This window comes from Hemiscyllium ocellatum, chromosome 15 (genome assembly GCF_020745735.1).
Source record: "Hemiscyllium ocellatum isolate sHemOce1 chromosome 15, sHemOce1.pat.X.cur, whole genome shotgun sequence".
Taxonomy (NCBI): Eukaryota; Metazoa; Chordata; class Chondrichthyes; order Orectolobiformes; family Hemiscylliidae; genus Hemiscyllium; species Hemiscyllium ocellatum.
In genome coordinates, this window is record NC_083415.1 from 47,631,161 (window position 1) to 47,645,213 (window position 14,053).

At 41.4% G+C, this 14,053-nt stretch overlaps 1 protein-coding gene across 1 annotated transcript in view; it reads left to right on the forward strand.

Moving 5' to 3' along the window:
- Positions 1 to 498: 498 nt before the first annotated feature.
- LOC132822974 (proto-oncogene tyrosine-protein kinase Src-like) overlaps positions 499 to 14,053 on the forward strand; it is a 167,081-nt gene continuing 153,526 nt past the window's right edge. Inside the window, exon 1 of the mRNA XM_060836447.1 lies at positions 499 to 957. The gene's annotated coding sequence lies outside the window, so the exon portion shown is untranslated. The remainder of the gene's footprint in view (positions 958 to 14,053) is intronic.

Here is a 14,053-nt window from a genome sequence, read left to right on the forward strand (position 1 = left end):
CTGGACCCGAAACGTTAACTCTGCTTTCTCTCCACAGATGCTGCCAGACCTGCTGAGCTTTTCCAGCAATTTCTGGTTTTGCTTCTGACTTTCAACACTCGCAATCCTAAAAAAAACTAGGATTACTTTTCATCCAGATTTTAGATACTGGATGAAAAGTAATCCTAGTTTTTAATACTTCAATGACCGTGGCGAGAGAAAATAAAAACAAAACGATGGACAAATGGTCAAAGGGTAAAATAAAACTGCAAGGCGGGAGAAATGATTCTTTGGGGTAAATAGTATGCATAAATATGAGGTATTAGCGAAGGGTAACCAAATCACTAAGAATATGACCAAAAGGTGGATGCAGAAAGAATGAACCAGACCAAGACACAAAGAGAACAAACGCCAGTTTGACGCTTGTCAAGTGTACTGAGTTGTACCGGATTTTCATCTCCTACAGCCACGAGTGGAGCTGTTTGCTTTAATTCCGAGGATCGAAAAAAGGTGGTTTCTGCTGGGAAGCGTTTCCGGAGCAACACTGTCCAATTGCTGCACCAACAACTTCCATCAGCCCCCAACACACACACACACACACACCCAGCCACCCCCGATCGGATTGAACAGAGCCGAGGCTGGACCAGAGGAATTTCCAGGCACGGGGACGTGCCCTATTCGCCCCGAGTCATTGCTGGGGAAGGGGGTGAATCCGAGCGACGCATCAATCATCCCCAAGTGCGGACTGTCGGGGAATCTGCCGCTGCTCGGCTGTCAACCAGGCTTTGGGCTGGAGGTCGGGTTGCTCTCAGCGTTCGCGAGAGGTTTACCCACCCACCCACACACACACACCCACCCACACACATCACGGGCTGGGTCTGTGGAGCCACATCTCACCGTTCGGTGTTTTCAATGAGCGGCTCAGAGGAGAGGAGAGGAGACACGTGTAACCGAGCGGCTGTAGGTGCAGAGGCGAAGGTAGGTGACCTATTGTGTAGTCGCTGACTGAAACTCCACCAGATCCCACCCACTGACCGAGGTGGGGGGGATATTAACTCGGCTGGACAGCAGCAGGAGCTCGGCACGGCTCAGTCTTTATTGAAATGTAAGGAATTTTCAACCCCCTCCCAACGCTCGACTCCTCATTTTTTAAGTCGAGACAAACAAATCCCTTGTCCACCCCTTTTTGATTTCCCAGTCTCTTCAGCTAGCGCAGTGGAAGGCTTTGATCCCCCCCCCCCCCCTCTCTCTGTGTGCCTGTGCTGTAAAGTTTGTTTCGCCCCGTGCATGTTAACTCTCCTCTGGCTGAGTCGGAATGTGGTTCGATTGAAAACGAAAGAGGCCAGGCCAACATCTTTTTTTCTCTGTGCAGTTCCCCTTTCTTTTCCCCTGGCCGAGAGAAACCCCAGTTTTTCTCACGCCGTTTACAGTTAGTACTGTCAGTTCATGAAGGGTGACTCTAGAGCAGCTACTGTCCGGTCAGGTATTGAGAGGAACCCTTTTAACACCCAGCACAGTAAACTTTCAAATCTCCCTTAATTTTCTTTTATCTTTTTAGATAATATTGATTTGGAATATTGATTTGGAGAGTTTTTTTTTAAAAAAATCAGTAACTGAAGATATAGCCATCTCGACACAACCTAATTGTGATGTTGGCTTAAAACGATATTTAGCATTGCCAACACAAAGAGAAACTCTCTGTAGTTGGCCGAAGTGGGCTGATCCGTGTTAACACGATGCGGTTTCATGCTGGAAATGTACATTTTCACTGTCTGAAGCATCTCTGACGTTCACGGACAGGCACTCCCAGTATCCCAGCGCAACGGGTTATGCCCAATGTACACAGGAACAAAGATAAACTAGTCCACCTCAGTGATTCATGCTTCGCAACTGCACCAGAGAAAAAAAATTTGTGTAAACAGTTTCAAAGCACCCACTAAATTGAAGGATTGAAGTCCGTCATCCGATGAGGCCAGACAGGAATGTGCAGGGTTTAATGAAGTGGTGTCCCTTCACCTCGTTTTGACACCTCGTTAGGCCAATCCCATTTGTTTAGTGCAGCTGGAGATGTAGTTCTCAACTTGGGGGTCCTGCAGTGTCAGACTTCCAGCCAGTTTATCACTTTCTTTTTTAAAAAGTGCATTTGTAACCAATGTATTGTATCTTTTATTGTACAATGGTTATTATTGATATTATTTGTGTTTATGTTACATAACAAGATAAAGCCTTTCAAATATTGGCATTACTGTTTCCTTTCTTTGATATTGGTTTTGTGAAATGTCAAGCAAAAAGTCAGAGTCTCTTGTTATATTGTTTGACACACATTGTATGCGTATTCCTGGTGAACAGATGACCAAAGTGCACATAGTGTTCTTTGACTGAACATTACTAATCAGTGAGAAGAAAAGCTTGCATTTATGTAGTACTTTTCTGGAGGCACTGGACATCTCAAAATGTTTTACTGTCAATAAGTTATTTTCAAAGCTAGTGATTGTTGTAATGAACAATCAAGAAACAAGCAGCATACTCCCTCAGAAAGCAATGTGATAATGACAAAATATGTTTTTGTGATATTGATTGAGGGATAAACATCCACCAGGGCCCCCAAGGATAACCCCCCCGAACAAAAACCTGGAAGAACTGAGGATGCTGGAAATCAGAAACAAAAACAAAAATTGCTGGCAAAACTCAGGAGGTCTAGTAGCATCAGTGGAGACTGATTGATTTATTGTTGTTACATATACTGAAATACTGGGAAAAATGTAGTTTTGGGTGCTACACAGGCAGGTCATACCATATAAAGTGTATCAGGGTAGCAGGTTGCAAAATTTCAGAGTTAGAACTGCAGAGAAGGTGGAGAGAGAGCAAGAGAGAGGTCGGAGTAAACATTCGAGACATCTGTTCAAAAGTCTGATAACAGCAGGGAAAAAGCTGTTTTTGCATCATGTATGAGGAGTCAAACTTTAATATCTTCTGTCTGATGGAAGAGGGTGGAAGAGAGTATAACTGGAGTGGAGGGGTCGTTGATTATGTTGGTTGCTTTCAGGATGCTTTCTATGGCAAATCTATAAAAATTGACAAGGGTTCTTGTGGACATACTGAATTTTCTTAATCTCCTGTGAGAGTGGAAACATTGTTGTGCTTTCTTGACCGTTGCATTAACGTGGGTGGACCAGGGCAGATTGTTCGTGATCATCACTCTCTGGAACTTGATGCTGTCAAAAAAGTGTTAGAGTTAACATTTTGGGTCCAGTGACCCTTCTTAGAATGGGATAACACCTCTGCTTTTCAAAATAGTACCTTGGGATCTTTTACATCCCCCTGAGTAGGCAGATATGAAGTTGGTTTAAGACAATTTGAAATAATTGGTTCTTTTACCTTTGAAATGCTGTGCTAGATGCTGAATGTCTTTGGCTGTCACATTGTTTATGGACATCTTTCATGAACTACTAGAAACAAAACAACCTTCTAAAACTTATTTTAAAAAAGATCCTTTGCTTTGTCCTCAATTTCCTTTATTTCATGGGTTTCAGAATGAGGTGCTTTTAATATAGCTAGAGATTTTGAAAATCTAGCTTAAAAATGAGAGCGATTATATTCATTTGAGAAGTTAGTGGTTTAAACATCATTCCAAAAGAGGAACCAGTATTACCAGAAACTTAATAATGAAAATTTGTTGCTGCTTGGAATAAACGAGACCACTATGATTTGATTTTTTTTTCCTGTAGCTTATTTTAGAACAACTAACACAAAAGTCTCAATACGTTCTCAGGTTCTGCAGCAACCAGACTTGACATAGTAGGCTAATTCCTAACTGCCTGCTATTCATATCAGGTAGTAAGCTCGATTGCACTAAAATTTATAGACTTGATTCAATCTGTGGTAATTTTGTCCCATCATTAATATAAATGCAAATGACATACCTAATAGTGCAATCAAGACTGAAGTAGTTTTAGATTAGATCCCCTACAGTGTGGAAACAGGCCCTTCAGCCCAATCAGTCCACACCGACCCTTCGAAAAGTAACCCACTCTGACTAATGCACCTATCGCTATGGGCAATTTAGCATAGGACATTCACCTAACCTGTACATCTTTGGACTGTGGGAGGAAACCCACGCAGACACGAGGAGAATATGCAACTTCCACATAGGCAGTCGTCTGAGGCTGGAATCAAACCTGGGACCTTGGTGCTGTGAGGCAGCAGTGCTAACCACTGAGCCACCGTGCTATCCTTTTGCACTATGATATCAGAAATATGAAGCACTAACCATTCATGTGTGTGGATATACTCGTTTGAATGGTGGTAAAATGTAAATAAAGTATAAAGTGGTTCTGATCAACACTGTCATTTTTGTTGAGAATGAATAACGAATCTGAGTTTTTGCTGATGTAGACCGCTTGGGCCCAGTGGCCTATCTTGATGCAGGAGATTCTGCAATGCTATTAACATCTTGGATGAAATTTGGCTAAGAGAATTTTCTGTTTGGCCTTTGTTAGTTATATAAAAGATTGTAAAGTATACATGACTTGAAGTGATCATGTTGAATTCCAAAACTTATTGCAAGATGTGTTTGTTTTGTTTTTTTGATGGACAAGTTGTGTTTTCATTGTAGTGTAATTTTTTTTGTTAGATGTATTAGAAATGTGATCTTTTTTAGGATTGTTGAGGTGAGCCCTCAGTTTGAAAGGAAGATTATAAACTAGATTTTTAAATTCCTTTCTCTTAAATTCACAATTTTCCAGCTTTGGTTCCTCCAACCAAATAATATTTCTTGAAGTTTAGATGGAGTCCTGTTGACCAAAAGTGAAATTATTATTGTAGTGTCACTTGAGAACATTAAAAAAAACCCTTGCAGGACTGCAGATGTTAGAAATTCAGAGCTCTGATGAAAGATCCTGCCCAAAACATCCTCTCCTGCTCTTCTGATGTTGCTTGACCTGCTATGCTTTTTCCACATTTTATTGACTCTGTTTATGTACTCCTCCAACCATGGAAGTCAGTTAGCACAGTTGGCTGGATAGCTTCTTTGCAATGCAAAGTGACACTAGTCGCATAGGCCACTTTCCACACTGGCTGAGGTTACTGTGAAGGACTGCCCTTCTCAACTTCTCTCCTCGGCTGAGATTTGGTGATCCTCAGGTTAAACCATCTCTAGTCATTTCTCTCTAATGACAAAGCAACCCTATGGCAGCTTTACAACATGAGAATCTTTAAATCCATTTTTAAAAAAAAGTGTTTAAGTCTTCTATGGTTTGAAAATATATTTCCTGATTCCTAAACATTAATGAAGTAACAAGCTTGAGAATCTAGAACTTTTCCAAAGTTCTGGAAAATTCAGAAATGCATTTTAAGCCGAATCTAGTTTTGCAGACTCTCTGAATCAAATGTTTTCACCAGAACAAGTGTGTTACATTGCACTGGAATGGTGCAACTTTCTCCAATCAATATGGTTTGTGCAAAGATGTCTTGGTTACGAGACTGAGGTTATTGTTTCAGACAGTGAAAGAAATTCTTCCATTTTATGAATTTCAAAGTATGCTCAGTAGGCAAAAGACAGGAATGAAATTCATCAATATTGTCACAATACTTTTATAACAAAGAAACTTGTGAGAATTTGCAAGTGGTGAACTGTCTATCCTTTAGTCTGTTCTCACAGGATGTAAAATTCCTGAATATTTTTATCTGGAGAGAAAAATTGTTGGTGTTTCAATTGCCCTTTACAACCATATCAGTAATCTACAGCATAACAGAATTTTGTTTGCTTTGCACAATTCATTGCTCAGGTGAAACTGCTTCCCATTTACATTAAGTGGGAAAGATTCATCTTGCTAATATTTATGCCAGTTTTTCATCAATGTTAAAATAATTTTAATAGCAAGGACATATCATTGATATTAGATTTATTCTGAATGAAAATAATCATATTGTTTACAGGCGATTATTATTTTTGCTATATGATGTAGTTTGACAGATAAGTGTCACATTTTGGTTATGTCACAGAGCTCCTTTTTTTATAAACTGATATGGATTTAACGATATTAATGTGTTGACAATGGAAGTAGCAAATGCTAGTTGGTAACTGCAGGTGGAAATTTAGGCCAGGAGTTTGTGATAGTAAAGTGCGGTTATTAGTGTTGACTGTTATAAAAGAGTAAATCAGACAGCAATGTCTTGTGTCTGCACACACAGTTAAAAGAAGAACAAAAGGGAAGTACAGTACAGGAACAGACCCTTTGGTCCTCCTGTGCTGATCAACATGGCCTCACTAAACTAAAAACAAATCTTCTGCCCTTATTTGGTCTGTATCCCGCTTTCCCCCCCTATTCATGTAACTATTCAGATGCTCCTTAAATGCCGTCAACGTGCCTACTTCCACCACCTCTTTTGACAGTGCTTTCCAGGCTCCTACCACTCCGTGTGAAAACCCTTCCTGCACATCTCATTTAAACTTTCCTCCTTCTCACCTTCAACCTGTGCCCCCATGTAATCGAAGCTTCAACCCTGGGAAAGGCCTCTGACTATCCACCCTATCTATGCTTTTCATAATTTTGTAGACCTCTGCCAGGTCTCCTCTCAGTTGCTGTCTTTCTGGTGAAAACAATCCTAGTCTTTTTAACTTTTCCTCATAGCCAAAGCCCTCGAGACCAGGCAACAACCTGGTGAACCTTCTCTCCACTGTCTCCAAAGCTTCCACTCTCTCCAAAGCCTTGCTTCACAAGCTTCATTGTACTGATATCTCCCGAGGAGATTCAACAGGAAAGGGAAGAAGTTGCAGTTCTTACCTGCCAGTTACTCACCAAAATGCCTGTAAAAGGTAGGGCTTATACATCAGGGTATAAATGTATTTTTTTAACTGTGGTAAGTTTTCAGATTTTAAGAATTGTTAGCCTCCAAAAATGAAGACCATAAGGCCATAAGGTACAGGAGCAGAATTAGGCCACTCAGCCCAACAAGTCTACTCCACCATTCAACCATGGCTGTTTCACAAATGTTTCTCAACTCCATTCTCCTGCCTTTTCCCCATAACTCTTGTTACCTTGCTAATCAACAACCTATTTATCTCTGACTTAAAAACACTCAATGATTTGTTCTTCCCTGTCTTCTGTGGCAATGAGTTTCACAGGTTCACGACCCTCTGGCTGAAGAACTTCCACCTCCTCTTAGTTCTAAAGTGCCATCCTTTCATTCTGAGGCTGTGCCCTTGGGTCCTGGTCTCTCCTATTAATGGAAACATCTCCACCTCCACTCTATTCTGGCCTCTCAGTATTCTCTAAATTTCAATTGGATTATCACTCATCACGGAGGGTGCAGTGAGAGAGGGTCCATGCGGGGTCAGTCGATTCCGTTCCATGCGGGGTCATCTTAGCCTGCTTGGCACACTTTCCTCTTTCCTGAAGAAGGGCTCATGCCCGAAACGCCGAATCCCCTGTTCCTTGATGCTGCCTGACCTGCTGCACTTTTCCAGCAACACATTTTCAGCTCTTATCACTCATCATGTAAACTCAACTGAGTATAGACCCAGAGTCCTCAAGCACTCCTCATATGACAAGTCCTACATCCCTGGGATTATGCTTGTAAACTTCCTCTGGATCCCCACCAAGGCCAACACATCCTTTGTTTCATGTTCTCTTTTGCCTTTTAATCCCACCTTTCTCTCTTTTCCTTTAGTTTCTTCCCGTGATTTTACCATTACTCAAATATTCCAATTCATGCTTTTTACTTTAGATGGCTTGGCAGAAGCCTGACCTAAGAAAAACCTAGCATATTTCAGTCAAATTTCTCTAAAAGCTATTTTTAACCTGCCTCCACTTCTGGCTTGAACTTGAATTGTAAATTGGGCAGGTAAACAACCTGATCCGAGGAGGCATATTTAAACTTTAAATATGATGAGAGTGTAAATCTCGTTATCATGCATGTGTTAAGTTTTAATTGCTTTCAACTGGGTTACCAACCATATTGGGCGTTTCAGCATGTTCATGGAGGCCATGGTTTGGTGGATTAGGAATTAAGTGCCTTCTCATCTACCTTCTAGGTTAGCTGAGTGACTGAGAAATGTCCACGAAGGGGTCCCGTTCTGCACACACAGTGACCTATGCATCCAGTTGACCCCTCTACGAGTGGCCTGCCATTCTCAGTCAATCCCAGTGATTAAGGCCAAAAGTGCTGCCTATTGAGGATTTCACAATCTGATTTAAAGGAGACAAGACTCCTTGCCCAGTTCACCCAAGTACTAGATACCCAATAAATGCACTGCACTGATAAAAAAATCTACTTCCTGTAAAGTGCCACAATAGCTTGCAAAAATAGATGGACTACAATAACCTCAATAAATGGCTAGCATTGTATTTTTGGTGTTGACCATAGTATATGACATGTTTTGTGGCAAAGCATTTCCCCCAAAATTAGTGGGTGAATCGTCTTTGGGCTCTTTGGTATACAGTTATAGAATAAAATGAACAGATATCAGCTCGAAATCCAGCTTTCTGACGTAATATCTAGAGAATGGTGTATAACGTGAATATGTGATGAGAAATTTAATGACGGGGGAAAGTAATTGGAAAAATGATTCATCCCTAATCATATTTATATGCCTTTGAAATTCCTCTCACTAATAAGCATAAAATGGGCATTTCAGACAAGAGCTTGGCAAATGCACTGAGTGGTTGTCGCAGCCAATTCATTATATAACAGCTGTTGTATGTTGTTCATAACATTTCTGGACAGTAGTTTCTGTAAATTATTGAAAAACTCTAATCCAAATACTAATCCAAGCCTTATTCCATCATCATTTTTCTTGCCTTGCAAACTTCATGTCCGTTGAAACCACTTTTCCAGACAATCATAGGGACATGGAATCCCTACAGTGTGGACCCAGGTCATTTGGCCCATCAGGTCCACACTGACCCTCCAAAGAGCATCCCACCAAAACCCACGTCCTCACTCTATAATCTTGCATTCCCCATGGGGGTAATCCATCTAACTTGCACATCTCTGGACATTATGGGCTATTTAGCATGGCCAATCCAATTAACCTGCACATCTTTGGACTGTGGGAGGAAACTGGAGCACCCAAAAGAAATCCATATAGACACGGGAAGAATGTGGAAATTCCAGACAGGCAATCGCCCGAGGGAGGGAATCAAACCCAGGTCCTTGGTGCTTTGAGGCTGCAGTGCTTGCCACTGAGCCATCATGCCACCCCCAGAACCCTCGAGTAAGGGTTCTAATATTCTACAACCAAAGTTGTTTATTGTTACTGCCACACACTATAGCTAATGGATAGCTCTTTCAAGCTTGGCTAGATTCTCTGTTTTTTTGTGCATGTGATAATTTTAATAACATCACTATACTGTGCTCAAATTTGTATCCTGGAGCCACGGTTGCATAACCTGGAATTACTAATTCCCTTATGTTTATGTAGTGCAACTTAGTTGATATGCGTTCTGTCATTCCTGTTTTTGAATAAATCTGGTAATTCTGCATAGCAATTGACAGTCTCGATGCAGGTCTCAACTGCTGAGACTTGTAATGTGAAATCAGGCTCCTAGTAAATAGCTTCAATGCCACAGTAACTACAATGTTTACCTACATAACAACCGTAAGTAATGGCATGTGAAGTATGTTGGGATGTCCTGAGGATATGATAATGCACAACAGAAGTAGTTTTCATTTTTTCCATGTTCATTGCTGTGGGAATTCAGAACTTTAAATGAGAGGGAAATTGTGAGGACCTGAAACATGGATCTGTGTCAGTGCACGTCAGGATGCTGTATCATTCACAGAAGGAGAGGCAAGAGAGTTCACTTATGCCTTGTTTGTACATGATTTAATCATACGGCAGCAATAATGACAACCTAAAACGGTGTCTCCTGAGTGAAGGGGGAAAGCCACAAAAGGGTAGAGAAAAGGACTAGTTCCTTGTTTGTTTGAAGAGAAAACTAGGTACAGGAAAATAAACTCAAATGAGAAGAGAAAGACAAAGCATGTTTCCAATTAAAAGATTGATACACTGAACTTACAGCATGGTAGCAGAGTTTAATCAATGATTTTCACAGCCTCTGCAAAAATTCTGATGGGTTGAAGCTTTGAATTGAATTTAACATTCTACACCAGTTAAGTGTCTGGCTTGTTTTCTACCTTCCCTCGTGAATAAAATGTAAAGTTATTTGCAATTAATATCCGGACAGTGAAAAAAAATGAACACGATTTTCAGCCATGTGTATTGCACTGGCACAGTAAGGCAGCATTGCAAACAAAACAATTAAGACATATCAGTGTGTTCACAGCTTTTGTTCGTTGGTGGGCTTATCCAAATATAATTCAGATTGTCTTCCCAGATGGGCAATACTACTTTCTTGATAATATAAAGAATTTGTCCAGTATTAACTTAATCTGGACGGGGTGCACTGGTACTTTTAAGAATATTTCCTATCAACCTGTGTGATATTTGCTCAAATAACTTTTTTATGTAAGTGATTAGAATCACAGAATCATAGAGATGTACAGCATGGAAACAGACCCTTCTGTCCAACTCGTCCATGCCAACCAGATATCCCAACGCAATCTAGTTCCACCTGCCAGCACCTGGCCCATATCCCTCCAAACCCTTCCTATTCATATACCCATCCAGATGCCTTTAAAATGTTGCAATTGTACCAGCCTCCACCACTTCTTCTGGCAGCTCATTCCATACATGTAGCACCCTTTGTGTGAAAAAGTTGCCCCTTAGGTATCTTTTATATCTTTTCCCTCTCACCCTAAACCTATGCCCTCTAGTTCTGGACTTCCCCACCCTAGGGAAAAGACTTTGTCTGTTTATCCTATTTATAACTCACATGATTTTATAAATCTCGATAAGATCACCCCTCAGCCTCCGACGCTCCAGGGAAAACAACCCCAGCCTATTCAACTTCTCCCCAAAGCTCAAATCATCCAACCCTGGCCACATCCTTGTAAATATTTTCTGAATCCTTTCAAGTTTCACAACATCCTTCCGATAGGAGGGAGACCAGATTTGCATGCAATATTCCAACAGTGGCTGAAACAATGTCTTGTACAGCCGCAACATGATCTCCCAAATCATGTACTCAATATTCTGACCAATAAAGGAAAGCATACCAAAAGTCTTCTTCACTATCCTCTCTACCTGCGACTCTACTTTCAAGGAGCAATGAACCTGCACTCCAAGGGCTCTTTATTCAGCAACACTCCATAGGGCCATACCATTAAATGTATAAGTCCTGCTAAGATTTGCTTTCCTAAAATGCAGTAGCTTGTATTTATCTAAATTAAACTCCATCTGTCACTCCTCAGCCTTTTTGGCCCATTTGATCAAGATCCTGCTGTAATCTGAGGTAACCTTCTTTGCTGTCCACTACACCTCCAATTTTGGTGTCATCTGCTAACTATACCTCTTTTGCTCACATCCAAATCATTTACATAAATGATGAAAAGTAGTTGACCCAGCACTGATCCATGTGGCACTCCACTGGTCATAGACCTCCAGTCTGAAAAACAACCCTCCACCACCACCCTCTGTTTTCTACCTTTGAGCCAATTTTGTATCCAAGTGGCTAGTTCTCCCCGTATTGCATGAGATCTAACATTGCTAACCAGTCTCCTATGGGGAACCTTGTCAAATGCCTTACTGAAGTCCATATAAATCACGTCTATCACTCTACCCTCATCAGTCCTCTTTGTTACTTCTTCAGAAAATTCAATCAAGTTTGTGAGACGTGATTTGCCACACACAAAGCCATGTTGACTGTCCCTAATCAGTCTTTGCCTTTCCAAATACATGTACATCCTGGCCGTCAGGGTTCCCTCCAACAACTTGCCCACCACCGACTTTAAGCTCACCTTTACCTGCAAACATTTGCGCCCAATCAGCTTTTGAAAGTTCTTGCCTAATACCATCAAAATTGGCCTTTCCCCAATATAGAGCTTCAACTTTTAGATCTGCTCTATCCTTTTCCATCACTATTTGAAAACTAATAGAATTATGTTCTCTGGCCCCAAAGTGCTCCCGTACTGACACCTCAGTCACTTGCCTTGCCTTATTTCTCAAGAGTAGGTCAAGTTTTGCACCTTCTCTAGTAGGTACATCCGCATACTGAATCAGGAAATTTTCTTGTACATGCTGAACAAATACCTCTCCATCTAAACCCTTAACACTATGGCACTCCCAGTCGATGTTTGGAAAGTTAAAATCTCCACCATAACCATCCTATTATTCTTACAGATAATTGAGATCTCCTTACAAATTTGTTTCTCAATTTCCCTCTGACTATTAGGAGGTCTATAATACAACCCCAATACATCCCTTCCTTATTTCTCAGTTCCACCCAAATAACTTCCCTGGATGCATGTCTGGGAATATTCTCAGTACAGCTGTAATGCTATCCCTTATCAAAAATGCCTCTCCCCCTCCTCTCTTGCCTCCCTTTCTCTCCTTCCTGTAGCATTTGTACCCTGGAACATTAAGCTGCCAGACCTGTCCATCTCTGAGCCATGTTTCTATAATTGCTATGATATCCCAGTCCCATGTTCCTAACCATGCCCCGAGTTCATCTGCCTTCCCTGTTAGGCCTCTTGCATTGAGATAATTGCAGTTTAATTTATCAGTCCTACCTTATTCTCTGCTCTGTCCTTGCCTACCCTGACTGTTTGACTTGCTTCTTTTCTCAATTGTACCAGCCTCAGATTGATCTCTTTCCTCACTATCTCTCTGGGTCCCAACACCACCACCCCCAAGTTATCAGTTTAAAACCTCCCGGGCAGCATTTGCATTCTCCCTGCCGGTATATTAGTCTCCTTCCAATTCAGATGCAATCCGTCCTTCTTGTACTGGTCACTTCTACCTCAGAAGAGATTCCAATGATCAAAAAATGTGAATCCTTCTCCTGCATACCGCTCCTCAGCCATGCATTCATTTGCTCCAACCTCTTATTCCTACCCTCACTAGCTTGTAGCACCGGGAGTTATCCAAATGTTACTACTTTCGAGAAACTCCTTTTTAAATTCGTGACCAACTCTCTATATTTTCCCTTCAGAATCTCATCCTTTTCCCTTCCAGTGTCGTTGCTTCCAATGTGTACAATGATCCATTGTACAATGTACACAGAGCCATTCGGTCGCTCAGCTTTTTATAGTTTTTATTCAAATATGGACAAAAGAGTTAGTTCAAAAGTTGAGGTGACAGTGATTGCTGTTGACAGAAAACCTTTTCACTGGTCATATCTAGCACACAGGATGATGGTTGTGGTTGATAGTGGTTGGAGACCAATTATCTCAGCCTGGGAGTTCCTCAGCATAAGGTCCTGTAGACCAAAGCCTCTATCTTTAAGACCTGGATAGCATTAAGCTTTAGGATGGTAAGTAGCATGAGAGTAGATGAGAGTAAACCGGTTGATGTGGTGTATATGGATTTCAGCAAGGCGTTCGATAAGGTTCCCCACAGTAGGCTATTGTACAAAATGCGGAGAATGGGATTGTGGGAGATATAGCAGTTTGAATCAGTAATTGGCTTGCTAAAAGAAGACAGAGGGTGGTGGGAAATGTTCATCCTGGAGTCCAGTTACCAATGGTGTACCGCAAGGGTTGTTGTTGGATCCACTGCTGTTCATCAGGGATGAGGGCATAGAAGGGTGGGTTAGTAAATTTGCAGATGACACTAAGGTCAGTGGAGTTGTGGATAGTGACAAAGGATGTTGTAGGTTACAGAGAGACATAGATAAGCTGCATAGCCTGGCTGAGAGGTGGCAAATGGAGTTTAATGTGGACAAGTGTGAGGTGATTCACTTTGGTCAGAGTAACCGGAATGCAAAGTACTGGGCTAATGGTAAGATTTTTGGTAGTGTAGATGAACAGACAGATCTCGGTGTCCATGTACACAGATCCTTGAAAGTTGCCACCTAGGTTGACAGGGTTGTTAAGAAGGCATAGAGTGCTTTAGCCTTTATTAATAGAGTTCCGGAACCATGAGTTTATGCTGCAGCTGTACAAAACTCTGGTGCGGCCGCACTTGGCATATTGTGTATAGTTCTGGTCACCGCATTATAAGAAGGATGTG